An 11,600-nucleotide genomic window follows, 5' to 3' on the forward strand; every position below is an offset into this window, starting at 1 on the left:
CATGTCATATAGCTCATTTGTTCTTCAAGGAAGTGATAAGGATACATGGTTTACCCATGAGCATTATTTCAGATAGAGACTCAAAGTTCATGAGTCATTTTTGGAAGACACTTTGGAAAAAGCTTGGCACCAACCTATCTTATGGATCAGCCTATCATCCATAGATAGATGGGAAAACTGAAGTGGTTAATAGGAGCTTAGGAAACTTATTGAGGTGCCTTACCAAGGAGTATGGTCAGACATGGGATCAAGTGTTATCACAAGCTAAATATGCTTACAATGACACAATAAATAGAACTACCAGCAAGAGTCCTTTTGAGGTGGTCTATGGTCTTCACCCAAGGGGTATATTAGAGTTAAGGGATTTAGGAAATGCAAAAACATGGAGTGGATATGCTGAAGATTTTTCTCAGTCAATGAAGGAGGTACATGAATCATTCAAGCAAGCATTGATGGAGAACACAAGTAAAATGAAGCAAAAGGTTGATGAGAGAAGGAAGAACCTACAATTCCAAGTAGGTGATATTGTCATGGTGCACCTTAACAAAGCAAGGCTATAGTGAGGAGTACCTAACAAGTTGCAGATGAGAAGGTTGGGTCCATGTGCCATCTTTGCCAAGTATGGAGAAAATGCATACAAGGTGGACCTACCTAGTGAAATGGGATTGTCACCAGTTTTCAACATAGTAGACTTAGTTTCTTACAAAGGACCAATTCATGGGGTCCAAATAGAGTTGCAGTAGCAAGGAGAAACCTTGACAAGTCATTTAGATTCCCAATACACAAAGTTGAACAGTCACTGTCGGTTAAAGGCCTAGAAACCCTACCAAACCCTAATTTTGGGGTTAGGGCACTCTACAAAAAGATGGAAGACTAAAACCAACAAAATCTCATAGGGATGGGTGAGTGATTGAAGAAAAACAAACCTTTTTGTAGGGTCTTTTGGATGGATTTCCTCAAAACCATCAAAAACCGGATTTAGTAGGCCTAATTGGGGCTCATCCTTGTAGCCCTATTTCTAGGCAATTTCATGAAATCGATAAGGGAGATGAAGATTGTACAACCTCAAATAGACCTAGTTTGATTTATTCCATGGTAAATACCACCTCCACACCTCTACAATGATTCACAACAATATGGGGGTGAAAAGTGAGAAATTGACAAGTTGTTGTCAAGATAGCAAGATTGAGCATATGGGAAACATGTTGAAATGGTAGGGTTCTTAGTCAAACACTTTTTGCAAACACCTTGAGATTGGTAAGGAGAAAGTCCTAGCAAAGATTGGGAAGGACTTGGAGGTCTTGGAACATAGATAGACCTAGTGAGGTTGGTGAAATTGAGCAACACCAACTAGGTGAAGTGTGAGCAAGCTAGGTAAACCCTATCAATCCTCACCATGGTTTTTCCCTCATTGGGTTTTCCACATAAAAATATTGGTGTCTTTTGTGGTGCATGTTTTTTTTTGTTCTTTGATTCTATAAATCTGGGTTTATTGTTTTGAGGATCAATGAATAAATGAATTTAATTTTATGTTGATTCACCCCCCTTTCAATATTCGAGTGTGTTCAATAGTAATTAAGCCTATTACATAAAAATCACACTTAGAAGGAGAATTAACTCAATAGAATCAACCTCAAAAGTATTAGGAAAGGGTTAAGAACAAGGTGAATTTAATACTCCTTGATTGAGTTGAAAATGATAAATTGAAAGGATGTAAATTAAATGTGAAGAACTACAGCTATAAGGTGTAAAATTGACAATAAACAACTTAAACAAGTAAATGCAGAATTGAGAATCATAGAAAAAACCTAGATATAGAAAGGGGGTGCCGAGAGGAACATGTGTTTGAAATATCATCTCAGAACTATGGGAGAATGGTTCTTAGGCACTACTATCCGGCTAGAAAATTTATGAGCACCAAACTGGATCTAAAATGTTGAGATCATGTGCTTGCTTCTTGTCAAATTTGAGCCTGAACGGGAAGAATAAGGATGCCCAAATGCTCTTGTCTAGAGGATTCTTGATGAAATTTTGAGAGGTCCTCTATTTCTAGGTCCTAAGCACTTTCCCATCTTTGATCTCTATTAGAAACCTGTAGCTAAACTTGAATCTACACACAAGAAGAGAAATTGGTATTGTTGGGTTGATAAGGATTTGCCTAGGCCAAACCTCGGGTTTGGAATTAACCCTATAAGTGAATTGAAATTGAAATGGAAAGTGTGACTTGATAGGGAAAAGGATAGATTTGAAATTGGAATTCTTGATTAAAATAATAATACCTTCATTTGGTGATGTGTTTCCCTTAGGATAAGTCCTTCATGTGTTGATGCAATAGCATGATAAATCATCTTAAATCCCATCATGAAATCATAATTGAAAACATAATTGAAGATGCCTTGTTTTAGCTTGATACTCCTTGAATCATAGTTGTTCTTCAAATTAGAATGATAACTTAATGATGAGATGATAATGAGAGATGATGATATGAATTAGAAAAGACACCTTATATAGGGATTTCATAGTAAAATCACCTTTTGGCCAACTTAGAATAATCATATTTTCATATTGGAGATAGTTTTGGAAATGACAAGATCAACATATCATCCTCTCGAAATTTTAGCGAAAAAGCGTCAAACAATGTGTGATTCTCACATTATCTCAACAAAATAGGATCAAAATTTAAGGGTTGCAAGATAATAAGGCCTCGATACTACAAATATAATTTGTATGAAAAGTTATACTCTTTAGATGGGGGAAAAGGTGCATTGAAATTTGAAATTACATAAGACCCATATAAGCTTGAAATGAAATAAGATAGAGGGCACACCTAAAATAAGGGCCGAAATAATAGTGTTGATGTATTAAAGTAAAATGAGACTCATAATATTGAATTAAATATTAATTTAAAGCAATAAAAGGTCCTCTAATGCACAAAGGAATGTGAAATAGTAAAATGAGTGCTAGGAGTGTGAAATTGGACTCAATAATTAAAGGAGTGCAATTTATTACTCTATAACTTTGAATTGAAGAAAATCATTCATGATATTATAGACCAGTGACATTAAACAATTGAGAACCCATCACAAACACAGAATAGTGACCATAAGATTATCAAAGTTCCTTTACATGATCATGGGAAGGGAGGTTCCTCTAGTCAAGGAAATAGTAACAATGTTAATTACATGACTGTAAACTATGAGTACCTAGTCAATTGAAACCACCAAGTTGATGATCATGTCTCAACCATTACAATCAAGAATAAAAATATTGAATGTGTAGTAGCTACTCATGTATCCAAAGTACCAATGTATATATATTTTCTTGAGCTTTTATGCATATCTCCCACACATAAGACTATCCTAGATAAGGTACTTCAAGTTGCATCCATACCTATCGACATAAATTTTGATCAATTTTAGGCTATGGTAGGATATCTCACAACCAATCAAAATGTCACATCACTAATAAGGATGTTCCATCACACAAATTGCTTCATAATGATCCCCTCCATTTAGAAGTTTTGATACATAAACATAATATTAGATGATTATTGATAGATGAAGGAGCATAATTAAATATTTATACTTTGAAGTTGGTCAAATCATTGGGATATTTCAAGGAAGTCATTGTTGTCACATGGAGGATTGTTGTATGACATCAGTGTCTTTTTACACTGGAAATCTACCGCCAACGCCTAGGACCTATGGGAAACCTCAACTAATAAATGTCACTCCTAAGGTTGTTATACAATACAAACTCATTGTTGGACATTGTTGCTACTAGGATATGTTGTTGTCATTGATGTCAACATATTCATGCTCTGGTGATTGTAGATTGGTTCTTTGGGATTATGGTTTGGTGTATGGAGTATTTATGGTATCACTATATTCTTTTGTATTGATTTTTTTAATTTGGGAAGCTTAATTGATCATATCAGATGATCCGGTTTTGCAGTTTGTTTATCTGATCAGTGCTTTGCAGAGTTCAGTATTTCCTTCGGTATATTTCAATGTGATCAGCTCAAAATATGAGTTTTTGGGATATTGTTTGGGATGGTCTTGTGTATCTTCATTTCAGATGGTTTGTTATTTGGTGATCCGCAAATTATATTTCTTCATGACAGTTGTTGTTGTTTGAGTGTTCTTGAGTTTCAGATGTTGATCGAAGAAGATTTGATAAGTGTTGTTGGTGCAGTTGTTTTTGATGGTTCTAATGTACTTGTTGGTGTTTCCTAAGCATGTCCTATTTGTCTTAATGATTTGCATTGATCATTGTGCAATTTTTTGGTGATTTTGTTGAACCGGTGATGTTCTTCGTGTTATGCGGTTTTCTTGGTGGTGTAGCATGTTACAGTTGATCCTGGCATGATTTCTAGTTGTGTTGCATTTTTGGAGATTTGGTTTAGGACCATTTTATGTCATATAAATCATTTTATTGGTCTAGTGGTTGATCTTTGTATCGTGTGATGTGATTTTGTAATTGTGAGTTGAGGGTTTAGCCAACCTTGTTGTCAAGGTTGATGAATTGTATAAATAGGTGATATTGTCATGTAATTTAGGTATCAAGGTTGTGTCTACATTATCAAAGAGTGGTGTATGTTCGAAAAAAGATTCATCTTTCGGTGTAGTGCATTGAGGAGAGTTTTGTGTCGCAGAGAAGACATTGTGCTTAACCAGAACTGTCATCGGGAATTTGGAGGTGCTATTATAACAATTCATTCCTTCCGAATTGTATTCTGAATCTTGTTGTAAGTCGGTGAGACTTCCCTGAGGGTTGTAGCCTTCTGGGTCATTATCTTTTGATCAATGAGCTCTATGAATTGTGCTTAAATGCATGTGCATTCCCCATTGTAATATTTTCACATACTACTACAGAGAATCATCTTATTCTGGGTAGGTTTCTACCGTGGTTTTTCCCTTAACTGGGTTTTCCACATCAAAATCTTGGTGTTATGTGTTGTGTTATCATCTTACTTATCTCTATTATTATTGTAGTTTATCAGATCTATTGTTGTGATTAATTTTGTTGATCTGGTGAAAACTAATTCACCACCTCCCCTCTCAGTTTTCCCTCATTGTTGTTGCCAACAATTGGTATGAGCTAGATCCTCTGGAAGAAGCTTAACCGCTTGAGGAGATCCAGGATGGAAACTAGAAGTGGAAGTGTTATCTTTAAGAAAGAGAGTCCGAAATTTGATCGTAGTAACTATGCTATATGGAAGAACTGGATGGAAGTGCACTTGAGATGTCTTGGAGAAGATTACTATAAGATTACAAATAATGTCTATTATGCTCCTCCGAATGGACCGGTTACTACTGATGAGATCAAGGAAGATGAACATACTGACCTATGTGGACCTACAAATGTTAGAAGTGTGCAGGGTGACATATATTTTATGTTGTTAATTGATGATTATTCCAAGATGATGTGAGTTGTCTTTTTGAAGGATAAATTTGAAGCATTAGACAAGTTTAAGATATTCAAAGAAAAGGTTGAGACTGAGTTAGGATTGAAGGTGAAGTATCTGAGATTTGACAAAGGTGGATAATTGTGTTATGATGAATTTTATTCATTTTGTGAGAAGCATGGGATTAGAAGATAATTATCTGCTCCTAGAACCCCTCAGCAAAATGGAGTTATTGAAAGGAAGAACAGGTTTATCTTGGATGTTGTAAGGACTATGTTGATTGAAGGAAATGTTTTGAAGATCTATTGGAGAGAATCTATTAGAACTATTGTTTACACATTCAACAGAGTTCATATTAAAGGTGATACTGGTAAGACTCCTTATGAGTTATGGTTTGGTAATGTTCCTACTATGAGATATTTCAAAGTATTTAGTTGCAAGTTTTATATCAAGAGAGATGAGGATATAGGAAAGTTTGATGCAAGAAGCGATGAAGGAATTTTCTTGGGATATTCAACAAAGAGTAAATCCTATCGGTGCTACAATAAGAGATTGAGAAAGATAGTAGAGAGTGCAAATGTGAAGTTTGATGAGAACCTTGGAAAAGAGATCAGAGCATGTGGATATGATGATGGTTAGCATGTTGTTATAATGCCTATTTAGATTGAAGAGTTAAAAAAGACTGATTCGGTAGAGATAGTTAATTTGGATGCTGCTGCTACCAGTGGAGAGGTGCAAGAACCTGAAAAAATCAGAACAATCAAAAGACTCCAAGGTATGTAAGATTGAATCATTCAGAAAATCAAATTATTGGAGATAAAAATAAAGGTGTGATGACTAGAAGATGCTTGTTGGTATTTTGGTATGGTTTTGTCATTGATATCAACACCTACTGGAACACTAGCACTTTGGAGATCCAGCAACATTTACCGGCAAGCAAGTAACTATTGCACAGTTACTGGTATATGGTTCACCGGCAGGATATAATGTTCACCGACACTTGGAATGATATGGAAGACACTTGGTAATGTCGAAGAAATCGTGTGGACACTTTATTTTGAAGAATTAATCATTGGTATATTCATATTTGCATATTTGCTTTTACCGGCAAATAGGTCCAGGGTTACCTAAGGTTACACCAGCAGGTTTATCTTTTCCAAATCAGCATGGCACGCTATGGAGATGATTTATTATTATTGTAAATGCATTAAGTCGACATGTTCAATCGGTTATTGCATCAGATATTATATTGTTTGTAAAATGTTTTGTGTAATATCTTGTAGAGCCGACCTACTAAAATTGGTCTCAGGTTATGGTATAAATATAAGATCTTATTTGTAAGATCGAATGTGGAATGCGAAAAAGGTTTGCGAGAAGGTATATGCGAGATTAAGTAGAGGTGTACACGAAGACATCATTTGAAGGTGAAGGTAGGTTTTTGTAGAAGCATATCAGCATTACATCGGTATTGAATCCAGCATATGAAGATGCTATTTTGTGCAGTACATTCTTATTGGATTTAACCATCCAACTGTAGTCAGTGTGACTCCCATTTTGTGATTGAGCAGTGAGCTCTAGGCTGTTGGCCTTTTTACATGTGCAGACCCCATTTATGTACACTTACTATCTGCAGTAGTATCATCTGATTGTGGGTAAGGTTTCCCACCATGGTTTTTCCCCTTATAGGATTTCCACGTACAAATATTGGTGTTATGTGTTGTGGATGACTTTATGTTTATGTTTCATGCATTAATCTTTACCGGTATAGCAATTTACTATTAACACTATCTACTGGCATACTTAACTGGTTTACCGGTATTAAACATTAAGTTGGTTAAATGGTTTTTTGTTTGAATTTATTAGACAACTGATTCACCTCCCCCCCCCCCACCTCTCAGTTGTCTCTGGGACCTAACGGGCTAGTTGCTAAAGAGGTGTGTTTGATTTCTAAAGTTGAATCTAAAGATATTGTTGAGGCTTGTAAAGATGAAAATTAGTTGAGAGTTATGGAAGAAGAATTAGATCATATTGAAAAGAATAACACATGGGAGCTTCTGCCTAGACCTAAAGATAAGAATGTGATTGGTACTAAATGGGTATTCATGAACAAATTGAATGAATTCGGTGAAGTTGTCATAAATAAAGCAAGACTAGTATTCAAAGGATATTCACAGAAAGAAGGAATTAATTATAAGGAGACTCTTTCTCCAGTAGCCAGACTTGAAGCTGTTAGATTGTTGCTTGCATATGTTGCCTATAAAGATTTCAAGGTATATCAGATGGATGTCAAATTTGCCTTCTTGAATGGTGATCTTGAGGAAGAAGTCTACATTGAGCAACCTGATGTATTTTCATTATCAGATGATGGAGACATGGTATGTAAATTGAAGAAAGCTCTTTATGGATTGAAACAAGCCTCCAGAGCCTGGTATGCTATATTGGATAAGTATTTGCTGAAATTAGGATTTAACAAAGGGACTGCTGATAGTAATTTGTACTTTAAGATTGAAAGCGATAGCATCTTGATTGTTGAAGTCTTTGTTGATGATTTTATCTTTGGAGGTGATGATAACCTTGAGCATGAAGTTTTTTGGTGATATGCATAAAGAATTTGAGATGTCTATGATAGGTGAGATGAAATTTTTCTTAGGTTTGCAGATTTCACAGACTAGAAAAGGTATTTTTATATCTCAAACTAAATATGTGAAGGAATTGTTGAAGAAGTTTGGGTTAGATGACTCCAAACCGATTGTAACTCCTATGGTGACTGACTACAATTTGTCTAAGAATGATGATTCTCTAAAAGCTAATCAAAGTTTGTACAAATCTATGGTTGGTGGACTGGTATATCTTACTCAGACTAGGTTGGACATTATGCATGTTTTGTGCATTGCTGCTAGATATCAAGTTGATCCGAAAGAGAGTCATGTCACTATTGTGAAGAGAATATTCAAATACTTGAAGGGAACTGTGGATTATGGTTTGTGGTATCCGAGGAATGATGATTTCATGTTGTGTGCTTACATCGATATTGATTGGGTTGGTGATGTTGATGACTAGAAGAGTACCTCTGGTGGTGCATTCTTTTTGGGTAAGAAATTGGTTTCATGGGCTAGTAAGAAACAAGATTTAGTATCCTTATCTACTACTGAAGATGAGTACATTGTTGTTGTCGGTAGCTACACTCAAGTGGTTTGGATGAAGAAAATGTTGAAGGATATCAGAGTTATCTATGATGAGCCTACTAAATATATTGTGATAATTTCAGTGTTGTTAACATGTCAAAGAATCTGGTGCAACATTCAAAGACTAAACATGTGTCAATCAAATATGATTACTTGAGAGAAAAAGTTAGCGAAGAGGAAGTGAACTTAGAGTATGTATCTACAAAGGAATAGATTGTTGATATTTTCACTAAGCCTTTGCCTGTAGATACATTTGTCTATTTGAGAGACAAGTTAGGGGTATCCACCCCTCCTGATGAGAACTAGATGCATTGAGTTGCATCAATCCGGTGGACTTCACAATCTTATCTCTTTATTTGTATTGATGAGTTTGTTTTTCTCCTTTGGTGGAGTAGTCTAGTTATGTGTTTTATGGGAGAGATTCATGATTTTTTTATCTAAGTGGGAGAGTTTGGTTTTCTCTTTTGAGATCTTGGCATTGTTGTCGAAGGGGGAGAGAAGCATGTGAAAAGCAAATTATCTACTTGATCTTAGGGGGAGTTTGTTGGGGTTAATTTCTTGCTTTGCATTCATTGTTTTTCACATTCATATGTTGCCATCAATGCCAAAGGGGGAGATTGTTGGACATTGTTGCTTCTAGGATATGTTGTTGTCATTGATGTCAACATATTCCTATTTTGGTGATTGCAGATTGGTTCTTTGGGATTATGGTTTGGTGTATGGAGTATTTATTATATCACTATATTCTTTTGGATTGGTTTTTTTAATCCAGGAAGATAAATTGATCATATCAAATGATCTAGTTTAGCAATTTGTTTATCTAATCAATGCTTTGCAGAGTTCAGTATTTCCTCCAGTATATTTCGGTGTGATCAGCTCAAGATCTGATCTTTTGGGATATTGTTTAGGATGGTCTTGTGAGTATTCATTTTATATGGTTCATGATTTGGTGCTCCACAAGTTATCTTTCTTCATGACAGTTGTTGTTGTTTGAGAGTTCTTGAGTTTCAGATATTGATCGATGAAGATTTGATAGGTGGTGTTGGTGCAGCTGTTTTTGATGGCTATAACATTATTGTTGGTGTTTCCTAAGCATTTCCTATTTGTCTTGATTATCCGCATTGATCGTTGTTCAATTTTTTGGTGATTTTGTTGAACCAGTGATGTTCTTCGTGTTATGCAGTTTTATTGGTGGTGTAGCATGTTGCAGTTGATCTTGGCGTGATTTCCGATGGTATTGCATGTTTGGAGATTTGGTTTAGGACCATGTTATGTCATGTAAATCATTGTATTGGTCTTGTGGTTAATCTTTGTATCATGTGATGTGATTTTGTAGTTGTGAGTTGAGGGTTTAGTCGACCTTGTTGTCAAGGTTGATGAATTGTATAAATAGGTGATATTGTCATGTAATTTAGGTATCAAGGTTGTGACTGTATTATCAAAGAGTGGTGTAAGTATGAACACAGATTCATCTTTCGATGTAGTGTATTGAGGAGAGTTTGGTGTTGTAGAGAAGACATCATGTTTAACCAGAACTGTCATCAGGCATTTGGAGATGTTATTATTGCAGTTCATTCCTTCTGGATTGTAGTCTGAATCTTTGTGTAAGTCAGTGAGACTTCCCTGAGGGTTTTAGCCTTCTGGGTCATTATCTTTTGAGCAATGAGCTCTAAGAAGTGTGCCTAAATGCATGTGCATTCCCCATTGTAATATTTTCACATACTACTACAAAGTATCATCTTATTATGTGTAGGTTCCCACCATGGTTTTTCCCTTAACCGGGTTTTCCATGTCAAAATATTGGTGTTATGTGTTGTGTTGTCATCTTTCTTATCTCTGTTATTGTTGTAGTTTATCAGATCTATTTTTGTGATTAAGTTTGTTGATCCGGTGAAAACTGATTCATCCCCCCCCCCCCCGCCCTCTCTTAGTTTTCCCTCATTGTTGTTTTCAACGCTCACTACCTTCACAAAGTGGGGTGACCTACATAAGTAAACCATAGAAGAAGATATAAAACAATGGCTTTACAAATATGAGAAGATCAAAACTTGTCAAGATACCTCTTGGAAAATATGGAAAAGGTTTTAGTATCATGGAATAAAAGGGCTATGATGGTAATGGTGGAATCTAGATTTAGAAACAAGGCATGAAAGAGCCTTGTCAACATAAAGGAAATCCTAAGTGTAAGGGTCTTGGATGCACCACCACTAGTACTAAGGCATTTATCATTGGCTTATGATGATCCTATAAAGTGTCATTTTTATATCATGATATACAATACTGCCCCATATTTATAATATCATTCAAATACATTTCCAAATATTGTGTTGATCATATGAAGCATTAACTATGATTAATGATTATTGATTTGTGTTTGTATGTCTAGTTAGTTAATGCTAAATAATGGTAATACATTATGATGAATGGTTATTATTAAATGTAAATCATTTTGAAATTATTAAAATTTTGTTTGTGATAGATTTGAGTCATTCATAGAACTGGAAAGAAGAAGAAACACCTTGGAAATTGACAAATGTAGTTGTTGATTGGAAGTGCAAAAAAAGTCAAAAACCCAATTTTAGTAAAATGGGCATATCTCCCTCATTTATTAACAAAATTCAAATTTTGAAAATGATCTAGAAAACTTAAAAGGAATAGCAACAGACCCATAAATTTGTTTGAAAATATTTGCAATAGTTGAGTAGTAACTAGAAGTTGATAGTGACAAAATTGGCAAGATTGGAGGCAACAATTAAGAAATGAGTTCTAATTCAGTTTGGACTTTTCCACCTCTTGTTGATATTGTGGATTTCGAGTTATTGGAGTTAGGGAAAAATAGAGAACCTTGTGGAAACAATAGATAATGATTCATAAATTATTATGACATGTTTTTTGCATATTTTCAGCCATGATTGTATTTTTATGTTGTAAGAATTTGAAGAGGATTAGAACACTCTCAACTCCTTTTAGTTAAGTCTTTATTATTAGTCATGAAAAGAATAAGTTAT

The sequence above is a fragment of the Cryptomeria japonica genome, chromosome 8 (assembly GCF_030272615.1).
Source record: "Cryptomeria japonica chromosome 8, Sugi_1.0, whole genome shotgun sequence".
In the NCBI taxonomy this organism is placed as follows: domain Eukaryota; kingdom Viridiplantae; phylum Streptophyta; class Pinopsida; order Cupressales; family Cupressaceae; genus Cryptomeria; species Cryptomeria japonica.